Below are 21,160 nucleotides of genomic sequence, written 5' to 3' on the forward strand. Positions count from 1 at the left end.
TGGTGTAGTTTTGCTTTTGCATGTCCTTTTGAAACACAAAGATCTGCAACCAAGATTTTTAATGCACAAGAAATGGTTTTAATGTTCTGCATTAAATAGATTGAGGAAGGTTAGACAAAACAGTATTTGCAAGATTTCATGCTGTGAGAGTGATGAGGATGAAGGGTGAAATTAATGAGTCTGAAATGGTCGTGACTACAAAGTTGTTTTTAAAATGTCGCTTTCTCAAAGAACACAAGCTTGAAACTCAACAAGCATGAATATAGGAAGGCCTTTTTAGAGAGGCTCACAGATACACATTTGTCCATTTAAGGTCACATCTAAGCTGTGGGCTGCATTTGCATATGCTCCTCTTTCTCTTCCAAGTTGTTTGGCATCCAAGCTGCCACCTGGTAACTGGGTTGGAATCCTGTGATCCCATCTTTTGCCAATTACTTCAAAAGGTTGCTTGAGTGGTCCACACACCTACTTTCCTTTTCCCTTTTAGTTATCGCTGCACAGTTAATCCTAGCTCCAAGAATCAATTTCCTTCTCATATCTACCTAGACATCCTGTCTAAGCCCCTTCTGCTTTGTTTTGTTTTTCTCCATCTCACTTCCATCTATTTCCTGTTTATTTCAGGAAAACCTCTTCTCACACCACTTTCTGGTCTTTTCCATCTTCTCTTCTCCTTTCTTGACCACAAAATAAAATTTGTCATGAACAAAGGTGAGTGTCTGGATGTCCCTGGAAATATTTGGAAGTAACATGAAGAAACCATGAAGAAACCAATGCCATCACTCTTTTGACCCCTTTAGGGTCAACTCAAATATTTCCCTTTACCTTTTCATCCCACTAGAGTGAAATTTCCCTCATACCTTAGATCTATTTTTCAGTCAAAATATTAACAGGTTTTTCTACATTGTTTATGATGAATGATTTTTTTTCTTTTTTTTTTTAAAGCTTATTTATTTATTTATTTATTTATTGCTGCATTGGGTCTTCATTGCTGCGCGCGGGCTTTCTCTAGTTGTGGCGAGCGGGGGCTACTTTTCGTTGCGGCGCATGGGCTTCTCATTGCGGTGGCTTCGCTTGTTGTGGAGCACGGGCTCTAGGCGTGTGGGCTTCACTGATTGTGGCATGCGGGCTCAGTAGTTGTGGCACATGGGCTCTAGAGCACAGGTTCAGTAGTTGTGGCTCACGGGCCTAGCTCCTCTGTGGCATGTGGGATCCTCCCGGACCAGGACTTGAACCTGTGTCCCCCGCATTGGCAGGCAGATTCTTAACCACTGTGCCACCAGGGAAGTCCTTTTTTTCTGTTTTTAAAAAATATTTTATATACTCTAAAATCACAATGAATTAAAATTTATACTAAAAAAATACAGCCAGTTACTTAAGTTTTAGAGTGTGTTTTGAAATTCTAACTATAATATCAATGTCATTGTCTGCTATCATGTAGCATATGTATAGATTTGGGGCATATACTAGGTGAAATCGTTTTCTGTGTTAAACTAGATTGAGATACAACCACTGTCTATAACATACCTTTTATGGGACTATGCACTCCAAGGTAAAACAAGTATTTTAATAGTCACGTTTTAAATATATCCAGTTCATATGTTGTACTACTTCTGTTTTCCAAAGATGGCTAACTTGGGGGGATTGGGAAGGGAAAAATAATGGTTCAAAAAAGGCCACCAGACTTTTGTTTGGAGCAAGGTCCAAATCTTATGCATCTTTGTATCCCAGCAAAGTACATTTAGTAGGTGTTAAATGACGCTGTGTGGGATATATGAGTTAGTGAGTGAACCAAGTAAGCGTAAAAGGTATTGATATTCCCTGTTCTGAATTCCCCCAGTTGAAAAATACCCATTAGCTCCCTTTTATATTGATGATATTTATGAAGTACCATCAAGATACCTTTAGGCATTCTATTTTAAAGATACGTTGTGAATCGGAATCCCATTGATTTACTTCTGTGTTTCATCTTTTAATGGCTCTGCCTCCCTAGGGACAGGACATATCTTGGCAGGCAACATGGACATGCAAATTTCTCACTGCCCCTTAATAATCTGTCTTTATGGAAAATCATTGAACTTACGACTACATTTTCTAAACAGTTTTTTCTCCAGATTATGATACCAGACATTCCTAATTTATAATAGGGGACTGTTTGTACAGACTGAAAAGAAAAGAATAAATAGGAGAACTGGTCCACTCTGAAGAGTCTTTGAGGTACCACACATGGTATGCATAAAGGGATAGTTACACATGGTATGCATAAACGGATAGTTCCTTATCCTCTTTTTTTTTTTTTTTTTTTTTAATGTCTCCTTGCACTTCTTTTGGAAACTTCACGGAATATTTCTAGATAACGAGGGCTAGAAGTGAGGGGTAGGACAAGGTACTAAAAAATACGAGAAAGAGAGGTCCTAGGTTTCCTGTAAGATACATATGCGATGGTTATATGAGTGAAGTGCTCTTTCTATGTGAAATAAGCAGTGTTTGGAGGTAGCGAAGGAATAGACAGGTAAGCCCTGGAGGTGTTCAGCTGCCAGTCTCACGTGAAGCTCTAACTGGTGGTCTTTGGTGACCCCTGGACTGACCGGGTGGTAGCTGCTGGTCACAAGCTCCACCAGGGCTGCTGGTCCATGTTGGCTTTCCTCCTCAGCCATTTCCTTTCTGATTCTCCTCCTTCCCAGGACTCATCTCCTTGCAGTGACAGGATTGAGGCTCTGAAGATGCACATCTCCTTTCAAAATGGATGTGATAAACAGATGTCTTTCTTTTTTTAAAAGAATTATTGAATGAAACATTCCTTAAATTCTACACTGCTTTACAATTTTCAGAAGTTTCACACAGGGGCTTCCCTGGTGGCGCAGTGGTTGAGAGTCCGCCTGCCGATGCAGGGGACACGGGTTCGTGCCCCGGTCCGGGAAGATCCCACATGCTGCGGAGCGGCTGGGCCCGTGAGCCATGGCCGCTGAGCCTGCGCATCTGGAGCCTGTGCTCTGCAACGGGAGAGGCCATAGCAGTGAGAGGCCCGCTTACCGCCCAAAAAAAAAAAAAGTCTGAGAAGGAGACTTGGGTTCTAATCCTGGATGTAAGAGTATTTACCCTTTCTAGGCCACTGTTTCCTCATCTGTAAAATAAGAAACACTAATGACTATTTAAATTGTGTCTTAGTATGCTATATAGTAATAGAACTAATATAGCACTGTATTATAATAAATAACTGTTAGAGCCCCTTTGATTTTATCATGTGTGTCTTCCTTGAGGGCAGTGACCACATCTTTCTAGATAAGCACTCTGTCCTCACCACTCAGCACTGTACCTTTTCCTTAGCAGATGCTCAGTAAATATTTATTGAATCAATGTTGTTTGTGTTCAAAGAGAATGTTTAACCTCTTACTGTCTCAGTTCCCTCCTCCCATTTCATGGTCGCACGTCCACTCTTAGTAAATTGACGTACCCTGAGCTCTGTTTCCAGGAGTGTAAAAAATAAGTTTTTCTTTTGATCCTGGGACATGTTCACTCAGATTTTTAGAAAAATCATTTTATATTGATTAATGCATCCCAGGTTAGACTTCCCATGCTCACATTCACACATACGCATAATTTATTTCTTCTCTCTTTCCTTACCTGATGATGCTAAAATAGGTAACAGACTACTTCCTTCTTCCCCAGGAATTCTTAACTAAGAGAACATGAAACCCTTGGGAAGAGTTGTGGCAGGGCTTGTGAAACCCATAGATGGGTTTTTTTGTTTTGTTTTGTGTTGCCCATCAACTGCAGTGGTCCAGCCTATAGTTTTATTTTTCACACCAGTAAGTAAAGGTGACAGACAGCCACTGGCTCAAGTTTTTCCAAGAATTAAAGGACCTGGTCAGTCTTCAGGTTGCTTCGTACCTTGTCTTGCTAATCCGTCAGCTTCTTCATTGCCTATAAATCCCGAATGTCCAGGAACATGCATCCACTGAATGTCCATGCCCTGGACAAGCCTGTCCAGTTCCACGAAGTCCTCTTTGTTGATCACCTCCTTCCCTGTGCTTGTCCTGCATCCATTCTTCTTCCAGCCTGACACCCAATTAGTGATGCCATTGATAGTAAACATGCTGTCCGTGTAGAGAACCAACTTACTGATGTTCTGAGCCTTCGCTTGTTCGATGGCTCTGCAGCCTGCATGAATCTGTTCTTTGGTTTGTTTGTCACCCAGGGAGTCTAATTCCTACATTTAAAGGATGGCCTGGCCCCCAGTAAACACCGATTCCTGCTCGAGCCCCCCTCCGCCCATTACTGGAGCAGCAGCCGTCCTTGTAGATGATGACAGATTCCCCCATCTAAGAAAATGTGTCTTTGCTCACTGAAGGCAGCATGCTTTGCACACAGCTCTGCGTTTTCACCTTCACCTTCATCCAAGGGCTCACAAAGTCACCTGTTTGCTTTCACTAGTGATTCTTGCACGCGTTTATTTTTCTGCCCTTCTGAACCACCAGGGTTTGTATGAAATGTGTGTGCCTTTTTATGGAAAGTGGATTTTTTTTTTTTTTACTAGATTCTCTAAGGGTCCTTTGACCCATAAAAGGAGAAGATCCACTCTACTAAATGAGTAAGGTCTAGTCATTTAGAAAAGCCTGCAATCTCCCCTCTGTGGTTGCCTCAGTGTCTTTAAAAAATGTTTCCAAGATGATAAAGAAACCCACTTTACATCTTATAATTCCACCCTGTAGCAAGACCAGCTTACAGAAGTGCCTTAAAGCTTCCATCTCTCCATCTGAGGGTCCCCCACTCCTACCCACCCAGGCCAGGAAGCCCATGACTCATATCACTAGGCAACATCCTCTTTACATTAACATGAGCTACCTGTCTTGCTACCTTGACACTGGACAAGTAGATTGCCCTCACATATATCATGACTTGTGGGAAGGTGGTATTTTTACCACAGTGAACTTGGGGTATACAGTGCATGTCAAGGTCACTGGCCTTAGCAAAACAGAGGCCAATTTTAGGAAACAGATATAAGAGAGATAGAGTGATATAATAGAAGGGACACCAAAGTAATAATCAGGGACCACCACTGAGACATAACATACTCTAGATATAAAGGAAGTGCTTCAGTTCTTTGGGCTTTGTTTTCTCATAGGCCAGTGTGGATATTGGACACGATGATCTGCAGTGTCTTCCAGCTTCAATCTCTAAAACTGTGTGATTCTTGTTGGCTGACATTGGACAAGCTAATGGGAAGTCCTAAAGCCTTAAAGATCTCAAGTTTTCTAGCTTACTAGGAAATGGGCGAGAAATTAAACAAATCCAAAATATTGAACGAGTGAAGAAAGGAGCCATTTTAATGGACAGGAACACCTAACATTGAAAACATCTCATTTCTTCCAAAATTATAAAAAATATAGCTCAATTCTGATTTTTAAAAAAAGAGTTTCTTAAAATTTTACCAATTTCTGAAATAAACAGATTAGGATAGCCTGGTCCTCCTCTCACCAAAAAAATGATAGTTAAGAATAAAAAACTCGGGCTTCCCTGGTGGTGCAGTGGTTAAGAATCTGCCTGCCAATGCAGGGGACACGGGTTCGAGCCCGGGTCCAGGAAGATCCCACATGCCACAGAGTGACTAAGCCCGTGCGCCACAACTACTGAGCCTGCGCTCTAGAACCTGTGAGCCATAACTACTGAGCCCGCATGCTACAACTACTGAAGCCCACGCTTCTAGAGCCTGTGCTCCGCAACAAGACAAGCCACCGCAATGAGAAGCCTGCGTGCCGCAACTGGAGAAAAGCCCTCACACAGTGATGAAGACCCAATGCCGCCAAAAATAAATAATAAGTAAATAAATAAAATTAAAAAAGAATAAAAAACTTGTAGTGCTATACATGAAAAAATAATATAAAGCTACAGGAAGTAAAATAGCATGATAGAGCAAAACATAGACCAATGAAATAGATTCAAACGTCCAAGCTACCAATCATTAACAATTATTGTAATGATAAAGTTATACTAAATTTGTACTTATAATTAAAAGAAAGTAACAATTAAGAGTACAATTAAATAAAATAATGATTTTTAATGTAAAATAATTGTATATGTAATAAAACTATAATAAATTTATAATTATAAAGCTGTAATGTTACAGTTATAATGATATTATTTGACGATTATAATTTATTATAATAATAAAGTAATTTACTTATTATAATAATCAATAAAAAGAAAACAAAATGCCCAATAAAAATGGGTACATCAAAAATATATGAATAACTAAAAGCACGTAAAAACATGCCAAACAGCACTTGTGATTAGGGAAATTAAAATTAAAATCAAAATGAGATCATCCTAAACACCTAATTAGAATGGCTAAAATTTAAACGACTGACTATAGTAAATGTTAGAAAGGATATAGGGAAAGTGGAATCCTCATTCACTGCTGGCAGGAGCATAAAATGGTACAACCACTTAGGAAAACATTTAGGCAGCCATCTTGATAAGTTAAACATATACTTCCCATATAACCCAGCCATTCCATTCCTCAGTATTTAATTAAGAGAAATGAAAGCATATGTCCACACAAAGAGTTGTACACAAATATTCATAACAGCTTTATTTTTAAATGGCCACAATTGGAAACATCCCAGATGTCCCTCAGGAGATGATTGTATAAACAAATTGTGTCATGTACATACAATACTAATTACATTATTATTACATTATAATTACATTATTTATTACAACAGTACTGAAAAGGAATGAACTGTTGACATAATGCTACAACATGAATGATACAAAATAATTATGCTGAGTGAAAGAAGACCAAATAGGAGTGCATATTGTATAATTCATTTATCTAAAATTCCAAAGAAGGCAAACTAGTCTATGCAGAAAGCTGTCTCAGTTGTTGCCTGGAGACAGAGGGTAGGGAGATGGACTTACTCTAATAATTTAAAAGATAAAGAAACTATAGAAAACTATGTACTTATTTATCTGATCTTGAATAGAAAAACCCTTTCTAAGCATAAATTGAAGACAAAATTTTTAAAATAAAAGGATGATTGACTTTATTTATTTATTTTGCGGTACGCGGGCCTCTCACTGCTGTGGCCTCTCCCGTTGCGGAGCACAGGCTCCGGATGCGCAGGCTCAGCGGCCATGGCTCACGGGCCCAGCCGCTCCGCGGCACGTGGGATCCTCCCGGACCGGGGCACGAACCTGCGTCCCCCGCATCGGCAGGCGGACTCTCAACCACTGCGCCACCAGGGAAGCCTTGACTTGATTTATTTTTTAACAATTTAAAGGTTTATGTTAAAATACATTATAAAATTATAAGTCAGGTAGCAAAGGAGGTGATATTTACCATAAATATAAAAGGTATATATTAAAAGGTCTTATAAAACAATAATGACTTAATAGAACATCCCCATTGTAAAAGGGCAAATCATATAAACTAGTGTTTCACCCTCCCAAGAGAAAACAGGGAAGGAGGAGGAAGGAAGGAAGGAAGGGAGGGAGGGAGGGAAGAAGGGAGGGAGGGAAGGAAGAGGAGAAAGAAACAGATTCACAAAACGCTTAGCAAAAAAGAGGTTTTTCTGCCGCTTGGTTGTGTCTTTATAGGTTGTTTTATTTCAACCTTTGTGTTTTTCCATATTTTCGTAGTTCCTACAGTGGACTTGGGTGATCACAAAATAGTCTAGAGAGAGAAGTTCGGAGAACTCAGCAAAGGGTTAATGGTCTTCCAGATGAAGGTGTAGAAGGTATCTGTTCAAAGGAAGGCAGAGACAAGGGATGTGTGTGTGTGTGTGTGTGTGTGTGTGTATGTAAGAGATGCCGAGGAGATTATGATTAGTAGGAGAAAACAGGGCCTTAGAAGTGGAATACAATCTGGTCCCTCCCAGGCAGTGCCTGACTCCTGTGTGAATCCAGGCTGTCCAAGCACAATGCCGAGAGTTGGTGGGCACTTCAGAAATGCTTGCTTTATCAGTTGGTGAAAGACATGAAGGGGAAGATTGTATATTGCATTCAAATATGTGAAGAGAAATGTTTAAATGTTCGCCATAAGTTACATCCCTCATAATCCTCATTTTACAACCCTTGGTTCAAAACACAAGTAGCAATTGGATGTTGACTGTGTAGTCAACATTATTGTCAGGCTATATAAAATCATGAAACATCATCCTGAAATTCAAGGAATTTGGAGTCTAGCTGGGAAAATACACCTCACAGGAAATAATTAGACAGTAAAGTCGTTTCCTTCGTTTCATTGTGGGGCAGAATGCATTCTAAAATGAAGAGATTATAACCGTCACAGGAGCACACACTTTCAATATCTAAGAGAAACAATTTTTTGAAGAGAGAACTATTAAGATATTAGGAGGCCTTGAAAATTGCAAGGGGAGGTCTCTTGGTGAAAAGAGCTAACATCCAATAGATTAAGTCAACATGTAAATATGTATTCTTGGAGTCTGCAGTGCTCTCACAGGAATATTCAATGCTGGTTTTGATGACTCTGGTTTAAAATCATGGCAGGGTCTCTCAGTTTAGTGAAGCTGGCTTAGGAGGAAGAGAAGCACGATGACGGTGCTCATTGGGGCAACTGAGCTCCAGTCCAAGCCTTGTGAACTTGCTTTCATGCAGCCAGAGGATAGAAATTGCATTGTTCTGTGTCCTGGACCAGAGCATTAGTTACAACTTGTCAGAAGAGAAGAAATAAGTGAGAAAGGAAATAAATGATTTATAAAACTCCTCAGAATACATCATCCCAAACTATGAGCACAACAAAGTACTTAAAACAAGACAGGAGAGCAAGAGAGAAAATAACGTCAGCTGAAAATGAAATGCTAACGTTTTAAAACAGTGATGAACATTCAAGAATGTCCATAATATATCGTCTTCCACTCACTTTCTGTCTTCACCATAAATAGACATGAGTTAACGTATGTTTGAAGATTCATTTCCCTTTTATTGAGTTCACTCAACAGAAGGTCTTTTTCCAGCATGTCCTGCTTTTATAAACCAAGATCTAATTTGACATGATTACGTAATTGTGTGGCCGTTTGTGCCCTTCCTCCTCTTTCTCCTTTCTACAAGGCAGAGAGTCTCTTTCTTCCTAGCGCCTTATAGAATATGTTCATTCGCTTCATAACAATAATAGTTTTCTCACAACTAGTTCATCTATTTACTAAATTGTTATCAAGGACCTATTAGTTGGCAGCCACTGTGCCAGGCGTTGGGAATAGAAAAATGGATAAAACACATCCCCTTCTTTGGAGCTTTCAGCCGAGTGGGAGATTCAGAAAATTAAACAGATAATTTAAAAAGAGGTGTGATGTGTACACAGAAAGGTGTGGCAGACTGCCAGTTACCTACCTCAGCATAACATCTCCCCAGTTTTCGTTAGAAACAGAACCCTTTAATTGTACTCGATTAGAAAACCAAGACTTCCAGCCTCTCCTGTAGCTAGATGTGGCTCTATGACTAAGTTCTGGCCAATGAGATACAAGCATAAGTAAGTATTCAGTGAAATTTCCAAGAGGACTCCTTAGAAGGAAATGACTAAGCCAGAAGAAGGATCCTTTTAGCTTTCCTCCCTTCCAAGAAGGCTAATGAAACAGCTGGAGCGACAGCAGCAATTCTGGATTATGAAGTAACCTTGAGAATACTAGGAGGTCAGGATTCTCGTGATTGTGGAACCAGGATATCAGCCCCAGACAGCCTCCAGCTGACTTCTTTTACATGGGAGAATAAACCTTTGTGCATTTAAGCCACTGTGGTTGGATCTGTGACCATTGCAGCCCAAAATAATACTCACTGATGGAATGACACTTAAGAAAAACCATGGGAGCAGCTCCCCACTCTGTCTCTGGGAGAGAAGTCAGAGACAGTGTTCCCGTAGAAGTCACATTTGATCTGAGTATTAAGGGACAAATGAATGGGGAAGGTGTGGAAAAGTGTTTAAGGAAGAAGAAATACCAAGTGAAGATCTGAACTGGAAGGGAACTATCTACAAGATACTAAAGAAGGTTGGCATAACAGGAGTAGAGTGAATTAAGAAGAACCCGGCAGGAGATAAATCTCAAAATCTCATAGATGCTCCATTTTGCAGAGATCATCCTAAAGGTATTCATAGGTAGCTGCAGACCAGAGGTCTAACAGTAGAGGCATAAATTTGGGATATATGAACATATAGGTGGTTTCTAAAGCCTTGGGAATTAATGAGGTCACCCAGGGAGAGTGTTTAAAGTCAGAAGAGGGCCTCAAAACAACAATGAGGTATCACCTCACACCAGTCAGAATGGCCGTCATCAAAAAGTCTACAAATAACATATGCTGGAGAGGGTGTGGAGAGAAGGGAACCCTCCCACACTGTGGGTGGGAATGTAACTTAGTGCAGCCACTATGGAGAACAGCGCAGAGTTCCTCAAAAAGCTAAAAATAGAACTACCACATGATCCAGCAAGTCCACTCCTGGATATATATCTGAAAAACAAAAACACTAATTCAAAAAGATACATTCACCCCAATGTTCATAGCAGCACTATTTACAGTAGCCAAGACATGGAAACAACCTAAGTGTCCGTCAACAGATGAATGGATAAAGAAGATGTGGTATATATATGCTACTCAGCCATAAAAAAGAATGATGTTTGGCCATTGGCAGCAACATGGATGGACCTGGAGAAATTATGCTTAGTGAAATGTCAGAGAAAAACAAATACAGTATGATATCACTTTTATGTGGAATCTCAAAAATAATACAGTTGAATATATACATGCAAAACAGAAACAGATTCACAAATAGAGAAAACAAACTAGTGGTTACCAAAGAGGAGAGGGAAGTGGGGAGGGGAATATTAGGGGTATGGGATTAAGAGATACAAACTACTATGTATAAAATAGATAAGCACCAAGGATATATTGTACAGTACAGGGAATTATAACCATTATCTGGTAATAACTTTTAGTGGAGTATAATCTGTAAAAATAATGAATCACTGTGCTGTACACCTGAAACTAATGTAATATTGTAAATCAACTATGCTTCAATATAAAAATAATAAAATAAAATTAGAAGAGGACCAAGGACAGAACCCCGATATCAAACAATTAAAGACTGAGTGAAGGAGAGAGTCCCCATCTTCTGTTTAAAAAAGAGAGAGAGAGAATATCAGCATATTTCAGTTTCACAAAATCTAAGAAGTCACTGGGGCAGAGGGCAGAGGTGAGATGGGCTTCCTTTTGTTTCTAGGCTGAAGGAACTATTGATATAAGATTTCAAGGAGGGTAAACAGCCCTCTTTTCACTTGCCTTGCTGGAGAGTCTGGTGGGTGGAAGATGAATTAAGAAAATATTTACAAACAGGATGAGCCTACGTAAGCGTCTAAGATCCTCAGGTTCATTATCTGTAAAACGGGGATAATAGGGCTTACGTTGTAGCCCGGTACGAAGATAAAATAAGAGATGGAAACGGGTATATAACTAGGTAAGGAAACCATGTCATCATGATTGGAGGCTGATGGAAACTCACATTGAAAATTATCACCTATGCGGAGGGACCTTAGTTTGTCAACTTCTTGACAGTAGTATATATATTTTTTAATTTTCAAGAATTTTTATATTCCTATGCATGGATTAGTATTGCCCTATCACAGATTAACCTAGAAGGACAGAGGTCCTTGTGCCCTGAGGATTTACCATGAAGCCAATGAAGTCTAAACTACAGAATCCTCCCTTACATGGCCTTTTCCAGGAGTCCAAGGCAAGGAGTCCTAGCCGTGTGTTCACATGGTTACACAGTTATGTAAAATTTGCAAGATAATGCCATTAAACTACAATTCATTAAGACCACGGTCTCTTTCCATTCTGATTTTCCCTCCAAAATATTCTCCTATGTGTAGGTGGAGTTGGAAGGGCCCTGGGCATTTTGGAATGCAACTGAGGGAAAATTGAGTTTGGAGATACATTTATTTGGTGCTTAGTGTGATGTCTACTATTTCAAGGTATCTCAGAGTAGGAAATGCTTCCAGAACTATGCTAAAACCCACTGTGCTGACTCACATGGCATCATGTCAAGAAGATGCAAGGCCAGAGATTGTATTGTGAATGAATGTGTCCTTGTGTGCCAGGCAACAGTGGGATGTGAACCATGACAGGACAAGTCGTGAAATGTATGGAGCCAGAAGCTAGCCCGTGGAAAATTCTACCAGACATCTGACGTGTGGAATTACGACCAGAGGATTCAGTTCCATGGATATCTAGTCAAAATGGAAATTCTATTCTGTCAAGAATATCCATAATAAGTCAGTGAATGCAATTATACATTCACCAAATTGGTTTTTCCTTTGGAATGGGAATTGCAAGAGATTAAATTCATCAGAATTTGATGCTTGTAGGGCACAAACCTGTAATAGTGCCATAAACTGTGAGTGTCTGTAACAAGTAATATAGGAAGAAAATATAATAGAGGTTTTCTGAAATTTGACAACCCTAAAGATTTATAGGGCCTTGTCAAAATAAGTTGTGAAGTTGGAGGAAGCTCATTTAATTATTAATAATAAAGAAAAACAAATTTAAATCAATCATGTTAAAGACTGACTCTCATTTTTCCCTATAGAAAAAAAATATTACAAAATTATTGTCAGGTAAAGAGAGAATCAAAAAATATTCAGGGAGAAAAAAGGTAGGGAGAAAAATATAAATGTGTATCAGGAGTTCACTGTTTTTGTGAATTTTATCGTGTGTGGTTTTGTCAGATTTTTAGATTTTGTAATTGGTGGATTTTCTTTTATTATTTTAAATAAGTATGTACTCTTGTCCCTCAGAATTTGTATTTATAATTTTGCATTCTTCTTCATAGTTCTTGAAATGATATGCAGCTCACGCCCTACAAAGCCTAAACCAGTGTGTTCCTTTGTGCTGACTGACGTTCTGTTGTTTGCCCGCAGCAAGGCCCAGGTCCTCTCCTGACAGTACCCCTGGGTTCCCTCAACCATACCCAAGGACTCAGCAGTTAATGATATGATCAGCCTGCCTTCAGTTCCAGATGGTTGGAATAGAAAACAAAGCCTACATGCCAGAAACATGGGGGTTTGACTGATGACTGGGGCGTAAAGCTGGCTCTTGCCACCTCTGTGACATATGCAAGAACTAAAAGCACCAAACTTCAGAGAGTCCCAGATTTGGTCTTAGCTCTGCCACCAGGTGTATGGCCTTAAAAAAATGACTTCAACTGCCCTGAGTTTCAAGGTCCTTATGGATTCCATAGACTGTTGCATACGTAGGGTGAGGGCAAAGCTTGTGTACATAAAAACATGCTGTATTGTATGGGGCTCTTCAGATGTAAAATCTGATTGACCTTCCTCTTCTCCGCCATTGCCAAGGAGTTAAGGACTTACTGCCACTCACGTACCCTTATTTTGGAGAGACTGGTGCATACCCTGAATGGGCAAGTGGCACGGTACCATTTTGGGATGCTGTTTTTGACATGTGTTTGGCAATTCTTAAGCAGAGGGGCCGGGTTTAATGAGGGAGGAGGTGGAGGAGGGTGACCAGTGGTGGCCCGAGTCTTCTCTGACCTTGAACTTGAATATCCCATCGATCCAAGCAGAAGGGCTGCATGTACCCAGAAGCCACTTACATAATGGGCTGTGCAGTAAGCAACACGTGTGTGATTGTGCTCACATATGGTGTAGCGGTACCAAGCCTTCATCCCTCACAGCCACATACAGCACATTCCATGAAAATTCTCCTTGTAATGTTAGTTTCTCATCCCATTGCAGGCCCAGTGATATTGATACATCTCTTACTGACGAACATCCTCCAAAACTGTCCGGTTGTCTGTCCCTCCTTTTGGTCCAGCTCTGGCCCCAACGTTTGTCTTGACTTACTTGGCTGCTTTACCTAAGTGATTCCAGACTTCTCCTTAAGTAACCTTAGGGACCCTGAGATAGTTGCCACATCCCTCCTCTTTCAGGGCTCACAACCCTTAAATGGGTTTCCACTGGTCTTGGGGTAAAATCCAAACTCAAAATCTTAACATAGCCTTCAAGGCCCTGCATGGTCTTGCCAATACCTAATTCTCCAGCTCCATCGCAAGCTGCCCTTCCTCTCAGTCTGTGCTCCATTCCTGCTGCCCTGCTTCCCTCTCCAAGCCCTTCCCTCACTTCACTCAGGCTGCTTTCTGTGCCTAAGAGGTGTCCTATGTCCCATCACAAGGCTACCTCCCACTCACCCTCCAGATATCAACCAGCTCAAATATCACTTTCTTGGGGATGTCTGCCCTGGCGATAATCCCCCTTCTGATTTGGTTCAAGTCCCCATTCTAACCCACTATAGATCGAACTATATTGAATTGCTGGTATTATGTCATTTTGACCTACAAAACCATCACTAACATATGGTTCTTACAGCTCCCTGTGTGTCAAAGCCCTCATCATAATTGTTATTACGTAATTACTTGAGTATTTGATTAATATCTGACGCCCTGATGGATTATAAACTCTGGGAAAGTAGACATCACGTTTGTTGTGTCTATTGCTATTCAGCACATAATAAATACCACCCAGTAAATATTTACTGAATAATATTTACTCAACAGCACAGATAACTTTTTACAGTTTCTACATTCATGATATGCACAGAACATGCAATGTCGTGAAGAAGTGTTATTCATCCAAGTAGGTTTTTATTGCTTTATTTTTTTAAGGCTTTAGGCATGAGATGTCATTATCTAATATTTTGCAATGCACTTTGTGGTACTTTGGCTCTAATGCTCTTTGTATGGTTATGATACTGCACTGCGTCTGTGAAATACATTCTGGGTGCACCAATGAGCTACTGGGACAAGCACGATCTTTTAAGTTTCCTTTTCTGCCAAGAGAAATCTCAAGTAAAGAGTCTCTCCTAAAGAATAGTGGAAGTTTTCACAATCTCATGCCAAGTAAACACTCTCAGATTACAAAGCAAAGGATCTTGCAAAATACTTGAAAAGATGCAGTCTGTGAAGCAGAAGTGGTACAGATGTCATGGAAGATCTAGTGAAAAATCAGAAATGATGGAATCTAGAAAAATGGTACAGATGAACCTATTTGCAAAGCAGAAATAGAGACACAGATGTAGAGAACAAACGTATGGATACCAAGATGGGGAAGGGGAGGGCAGGATGAATTGGGAGATGGGGATTGACATATATACACTACTATGTATAAAATAGATAACTAATGAGAACCTGCTGTATAGCACAGGGAACTCTACTCAATGCTCTGTGGTGACCTAAATGGGAAGGAAATCCCAAAAAGAGGGGATATATGTATGCATATAGCTGATTCACGTCGCTGTGCAGTGGAAACTAGCACAATATCGTAAAGCAGCTATACCTCAATAAAAAAAAAAAAGAAATGATGGTAGAACAAATTTAACTCTTTTCTAAGACAGCAAAGGCACTTCATGTGTAACAGTTGCTCATGAGGACGTCCGGAGCACTCAAAGCCCTGCTTTCCAGAGGAGGAAGCCCGGCAGGTCTTCGACCAGAGCAGAGGGGCTCTCATTAGCCCAATCAAGGACCCCATGAGCCCCCGCCCGTCCTCTCACACGGTGGGTGTGCAATTAACTCTGCCCACGCTGTTGGGACTTCAGTCCATTAGTCTGAGTGAATCCTGATTGTTTGTATTCCTCTCGGCCCGTCATAAACATATGCCTCATCGTCTGACTCTTCACACTTTTTCCATATTGTAAAAATGTCTTCTCAAAGTCTCATTACAAGCTGACAAGCGATGCTTGGTTAAGAACAATGGAGATGATGTCGAGCAGAGCTCCCTGTGCTATATAGTAGGTCCTTGTTGGGTACCTATTTTAAATATAGCAGTGTGTACATGTCAATCCCAAACTCCCTAGCTATCCCCACCACCACCATCCTTCCCTGTCCTCCATCGCCGACCCTGTAACCATAAGTTTGTTCTCTAAGTCTGTGAGTCTGTTTCTGTTTTGTAAATAAGTTCATTTACAACTTATTTGTCAAAACTGTTTTGTAAAAAAATATCATTTCTTTTTAGCTTCTGCATATAAGCAATATCATACGATGTTTCTCTTTCTCTGCTTGACTTAACTTCACTCAATATTATGTTGTAACCTAAATGGGAAAAGATTTTGAAAAAGAAGAGTTACATGTATATGTATAACTGAATCGCTCTGCTGTACACCTGAAACTAACACAACATTGTTAATCAACTCTACTCCAATATAAAATAAAAAGTTTTAAAAAAAGAACAGTGGAGATGATATTCAGGTCAACAACCAGCTTCTCAGGGCTCCCGTTCTCCCCGCCTCCCTGTATTGCTGTGGGCATCCTTTGAAATAATGGCTGTGTAAGTGACCCAAAATGCATCGATCAGCACACAAACACAAGGGCTTCTTGTAACACATCCCCTGAAGAATTTCCTTCCACTCTGAAGAGATTTACTTACATATGGTTATAAAACTTAGAAAACTGGTGTAATTTCTCTAATGGGAGCTCTAGGCTCCAAGTCCGTAGTCCTGGAGTCTTTTCATAGATGGATAAATTTTATGATAAATAACTCAACTTCGTTGCTAACGTAGCTTTCCCACTAGCCAGATAGACCTTTATTGGAACAAGATTAGCAAAGAGCATTTTAGCAAATGATAAAAAAAGATCTCCTTCTCTGTCTCTCTGTCTCTGTTCATCTTTGTCTCTCTTTCCCCAAGCCCTTCAAATGAGTCCCAAATGTAGAATTCAGTTATAAAAAAAGATAAAAAATAAACTATAGCAGAACATAGATCAATGATTGCCAGAGACTGGGGTGAGGTGACCACAAAAGGGAATAAGGAAACTATAGAGAGTTATGGAACTTTTCTATATTTTGATTTTGAAAGTTACACAGCTGTACACGTTAATCTTGCAGAACTGCACACCAAAAATGGTGAATTTCACTGTAAATGTAAATTAAAAAAAAATGGAACAAAAAGAAGGACCTATAGTCCCACCAGCCAATAGCACCTATAGTACTATTATCACTTTGGCATCCTTCTGACTGGTCTTTTTTGTTGGTGATGTTGTTTTTAAAATGCAGTAATGATCATACAATACACATGTATACCTATATATGTGCATAGATTGATTGATTGAAAAAAATAAACTTTCAAACAAAAAATAGTTAATTCATGCAATTTGTACAAAAGCCCAAGAAAACATACTATGAAAAGTCTCCTCTCATCCTTTCCTTAAGCACCTGGTTCCCTTCCAGGTTTTTTTCTAAACTTTTTATTGTGTAAAATAACATAACATAAAATTTACTATCTTACCTGTTTTCAGTACAGTTCAGTGGCATTAAATATATTCATAATGCTTTGAAGCCTCCCCACCATCCACCTCCATTGTTCTTTTGTCTTATAAAACTCAAATTCTATCCCCATTAACAAGAATTACCCGTTCCCCTTCTCCACCCCCAACCCCTGGAAACCACCATTCTACTTTCTGTCTCTATGATTTTTGACTACTCTGAGTATCTTATATAAGTGGAATCATACATTATTCGTCTTTTTGTGACTGCCTTATTTTATTTAGCATAATGTCCTCAAGGTTTCTCCGTGTTGTAGGGTATATCAGGATTTCCTCCTTTTTAAAGGCTAAATAATATTCCATTGTGTGTGTGTGGAATATTATTTAGCCTTTAAAAGGGAGGGGAAAATATATATCTATACCAAATTGTGCTTATTCCTTTCCAGTTTATATATATATATATAATACCTGTATGTATATACCAAAGTGTGCTTATTCCTTTCCAGTTTTCATATATATTTAATATATATATATACCAAATTGTGCTTATTCCTTTCCAGTTTATATATATATATAATACCTATATGTATATACCAAATTGTGCTTATTCCTTTCCAGTTTTTATATCTTTCCCGAGATAATCTATGCATGTGCAAGATAAAAGATAAAATTTAAAAAGACACTAAGTTCATACTTCTACATCCTGCTTTTTTTCACTTAACAAAACATTTTGGAGATTGTTCCAAATCACACATACATAGTTTTTTTTTATTATTTTTAGTGCACGGTATTTCGATATTTTCATGTTTGGGTGTGCTGTATTTTATTGTATTGTTTTGGTAGCTATCTGAGTGGTTTCAGTCTTCTCCTAGTACAAACAATTTGCAATGAATATCCTTGTACTTGTAACCTTTTTTTATTTTTTTAATGTGGGTTAGCATACCTATGGAACTTCTCAGAATTGGAATTGTGAGGTGTAAGTCTGCATTTAAAAATTTGATAGATAAGGCTAAATTGCCCTCTTTAGACTTACCAAGTTTTACTCTAACCAGTAATGTATGAGAATGCCTGTTCCTGCATTGTGTGTTACCAAATTTTTTTTTTTTTTTTTTACGGTATGCGGGCCTCTCACTGTTGTGGCCTCTCCCGTTGCGGAGCACAGGCTCCGGACGCGCAGGCTCAGCGGCCATGGCTCACGGGCCCAGCTGCTCCGCGGCATGTGGGATCTTCCTGGACTGGGGCACGAACCCGTGTCCCCTGCATCGGCAGGCAGACTCTCAACCACTGCGCCACCAGGGAAGCCCACCAAACTTTTAATATTTGACCAACTAAGTGAGAAGTGGCATCTCACAAACATTTCAATTTGTATTCCTCTTGCTGTGACTGATTTCAAGCTTCTTTTCACATGTTCAACAGTGAAATGTGTCTTCTTTCCTTTGAACTGCCTCTTTTTTTCTTTTTTTTTAAATTTTTGGCTATGTTGGGTCTTCGTTGCTGCATGTGAGCTTTCTCTAGTTGCGGCGAGCAGGGGCTACTCTTCGTTGCAGTGTGCTGGCTTCTCATTGCAGTGGCTTCTCTTGTTGCGGAGCATGGGCTCTAGGCGCACAGGGTTCAGTAGTTGCAGCACACAGACTCAGTAGTTGTGGCTTGCGGGCTCTAGAGTGCAGGCTCAGTAGTTGTGGCGCGTGGGCTTAGTTGCTCCGCAGCATGTGGGACCTTCCCGGACCAGGGCTCGAACCCGTGTCCCCTGCATTGGCAGGCAGATTCTTAACCACTGAGCCACCAGGGAAGTCCCTGAACTGCCTCTTGATAGCCTTGGTTCATTTTCTATTTGATAGATAGCCTCTTTCTTATTGATTAGAGGATGTTTTTGTATAGACTAGAAAAATTAGCCCTTTTCACCACAATAAGTTGCATATATTTTGTAGTTGTTGTTTGTTTGCCACTTGCCTCATGTCTTTATTTGGATTTTTTTTGACTTGCATCTTTTATTTAGTATTTATGTGGTTGGATTTGTCATTCTTCATACATGGCCTTTTCCACTCCAATATTATTTAGAAAAAAAAATACCTCTGAAATAATGAATTCTTGTACTTTTATGATTTCTTTTTTTATTCTGCTTTTTGACCCATCTTGATTTTGTTTGGTTATAAAAATGAGGTAGATTTTCAACATTTTTATTCCTCTAGATCATGAGTCAGCAAACTTTTCTATAAATGGCTAAATAGTAAACAACATGGTCTTGGGTGGCTACTCAGCTCTGCCATTGTAGTGAAGAAGTAGCCACAGATAACTCATAAACATATGGGCATAGCTGAATTCCAATAAAGCCTGTATATAACAAGAAGCTGGCAGGATTTGGCCAACAAGCTATAGTTTGCTTACCCCTGGTGTGGAAGGCTACTTAATTACTTCAATAACGTTTATTAAATGATTAATTTTTCCTCACTGATATGCCATGGCACGTTTATCATACACTTACATTCTTTTTCACAGGTAGGGCTTTTACAAGACTCTCCGTTTGATTTCATTGTTCTGTCTTTCTACTCATAAGCTCATACCACACTGTTTTGGTCACTATATTTTATATATTTTTTTAATGTCAGATGAGGCCAGCTACTTAACTCTCTTATTTTTCAGAACTTTATGCATTTGACAATTATTAAATGGACTAGAATGTCAGAATACAGCTACGGGCCTATGAGTCATTTTAAAAAAACACAACTTCCAATGGAAAAAAAATGGAAAAGCTTATTTTAATTAGGTTAGTTCACAGTCATTTTCTCAGGTGAACAGTAACAACTTCTGAGTAGGGAAGAGAAAGATTGAACTTAATTTTCTCTCCATTAAAAGTATCTCTATTCATTTCTTCACCTACTAATTAATGTAGGGGGTTAAGTGGATGAACTAGAAGATGCCACCCTATTCTAAAAGAGTTGTCAGTTTTGTCTTTCTTGATTTCTTCTTTCTTTCATTCTTCCTGGCTCAATAGATGGTAAATCAAGTTTTTTTTCCTTGTGTATTATAGGTTTCATTCACCCCCCACTCCTACCTTGTCAAATAGTAATTTTCACTATAAAAATAACATGAGCTTACTTTATTTTTATATTGAAATATAGTTGATTTACAATGTTGTGTTAGTTCCAGGTGTACAGCACAGCGATTCATATATATATATTTTTTTTTATTTTTCAGAGTCTTTTCCCTTATAGATTATTACAGAATATTGAGTAGAGTTCCCTGTGCTATACAGTAGGTCCTTGTTGGTTATCTGTTTTATATATAGTAGTGTGTATATGTTAATCCCAAACTTCTGGTTTATCCCTCCCCACCCTGCTATCCCCTTTGGTAACCATAGGGTTGTTTTCTATGTCTGTGGGTTTATTTCTGTTTTGTAAATAAGTTCATTTGTATCTTTTTTTTTAGATTCCACATATAAGCAGTATCACATGATATTTGTCTTTCACTGTCTGACTTACTTCACTTACTATGATCATCTCTAGGTCCATCCATGTTGCTGCAAATGGTATTATTTCATTTTTTATGAGTGAGTAATATTCCATTGTGTGTGTGTGTGTGTGTATATGTGTATGTGTATATATGACGTGAGCTTACTTTAGAAAATTTGGAAACTATAGAGAGATGGAAAGGTATAGAAAGGTATGATAGAGATCATTAAAATCACCCCTTAACATGGCCCTCAGAGATTCCTGTTAGGATTCTTCTGTATCTTATTCTCTTTTGTATACACTTGTAACATGCATGTTTGTGAGAGACATGCAGACACGCAGACAATCCAGAGTGAAATCTCCTATGCTGCTTTTTCCATGTGTTACTCTATCATGTCATTGACTATTTTGAAAGACTGGCAGGGTTCCCAGGAAAAAA

General features: G+C 39.2%; 1 protein-coding gene and 1 pseudogene across 3 annotated transcripts in view; one reads left to right on the forward strand and one right to left on the reverse strand.

The window, feature by feature from the left end:
* NRG1 (neuregulin 1) overlaps positions 1–21,160 on the forward strand; it is a 1,014,779-nt gene that overhangs the window by 633,661 nt on the left and 359,958 nt on the right. The gene's annotated exons all lie outside the window — the stretch shown is intronic.
* The window catches only part of LOC115867483 (ribonuclease H1 pseudogene), a 46,995-nt pseudogene continuing 29,700 nt past the window's right edge, over positions 3,866–21,160 (reverse strand).

This window comes from Globicephala melas, chromosome 21 (genome assembly GCF_963455315.2).
Source record: "Globicephala melas chromosome 21, mGloMel1.2, whole genome shotgun sequence".
Taxonomy (NCBI): Eukaryota; Metazoa; Chordata; class Mammalia; order Artiodactyla; family Delphinidae; genus Globicephala; species Globicephala melas.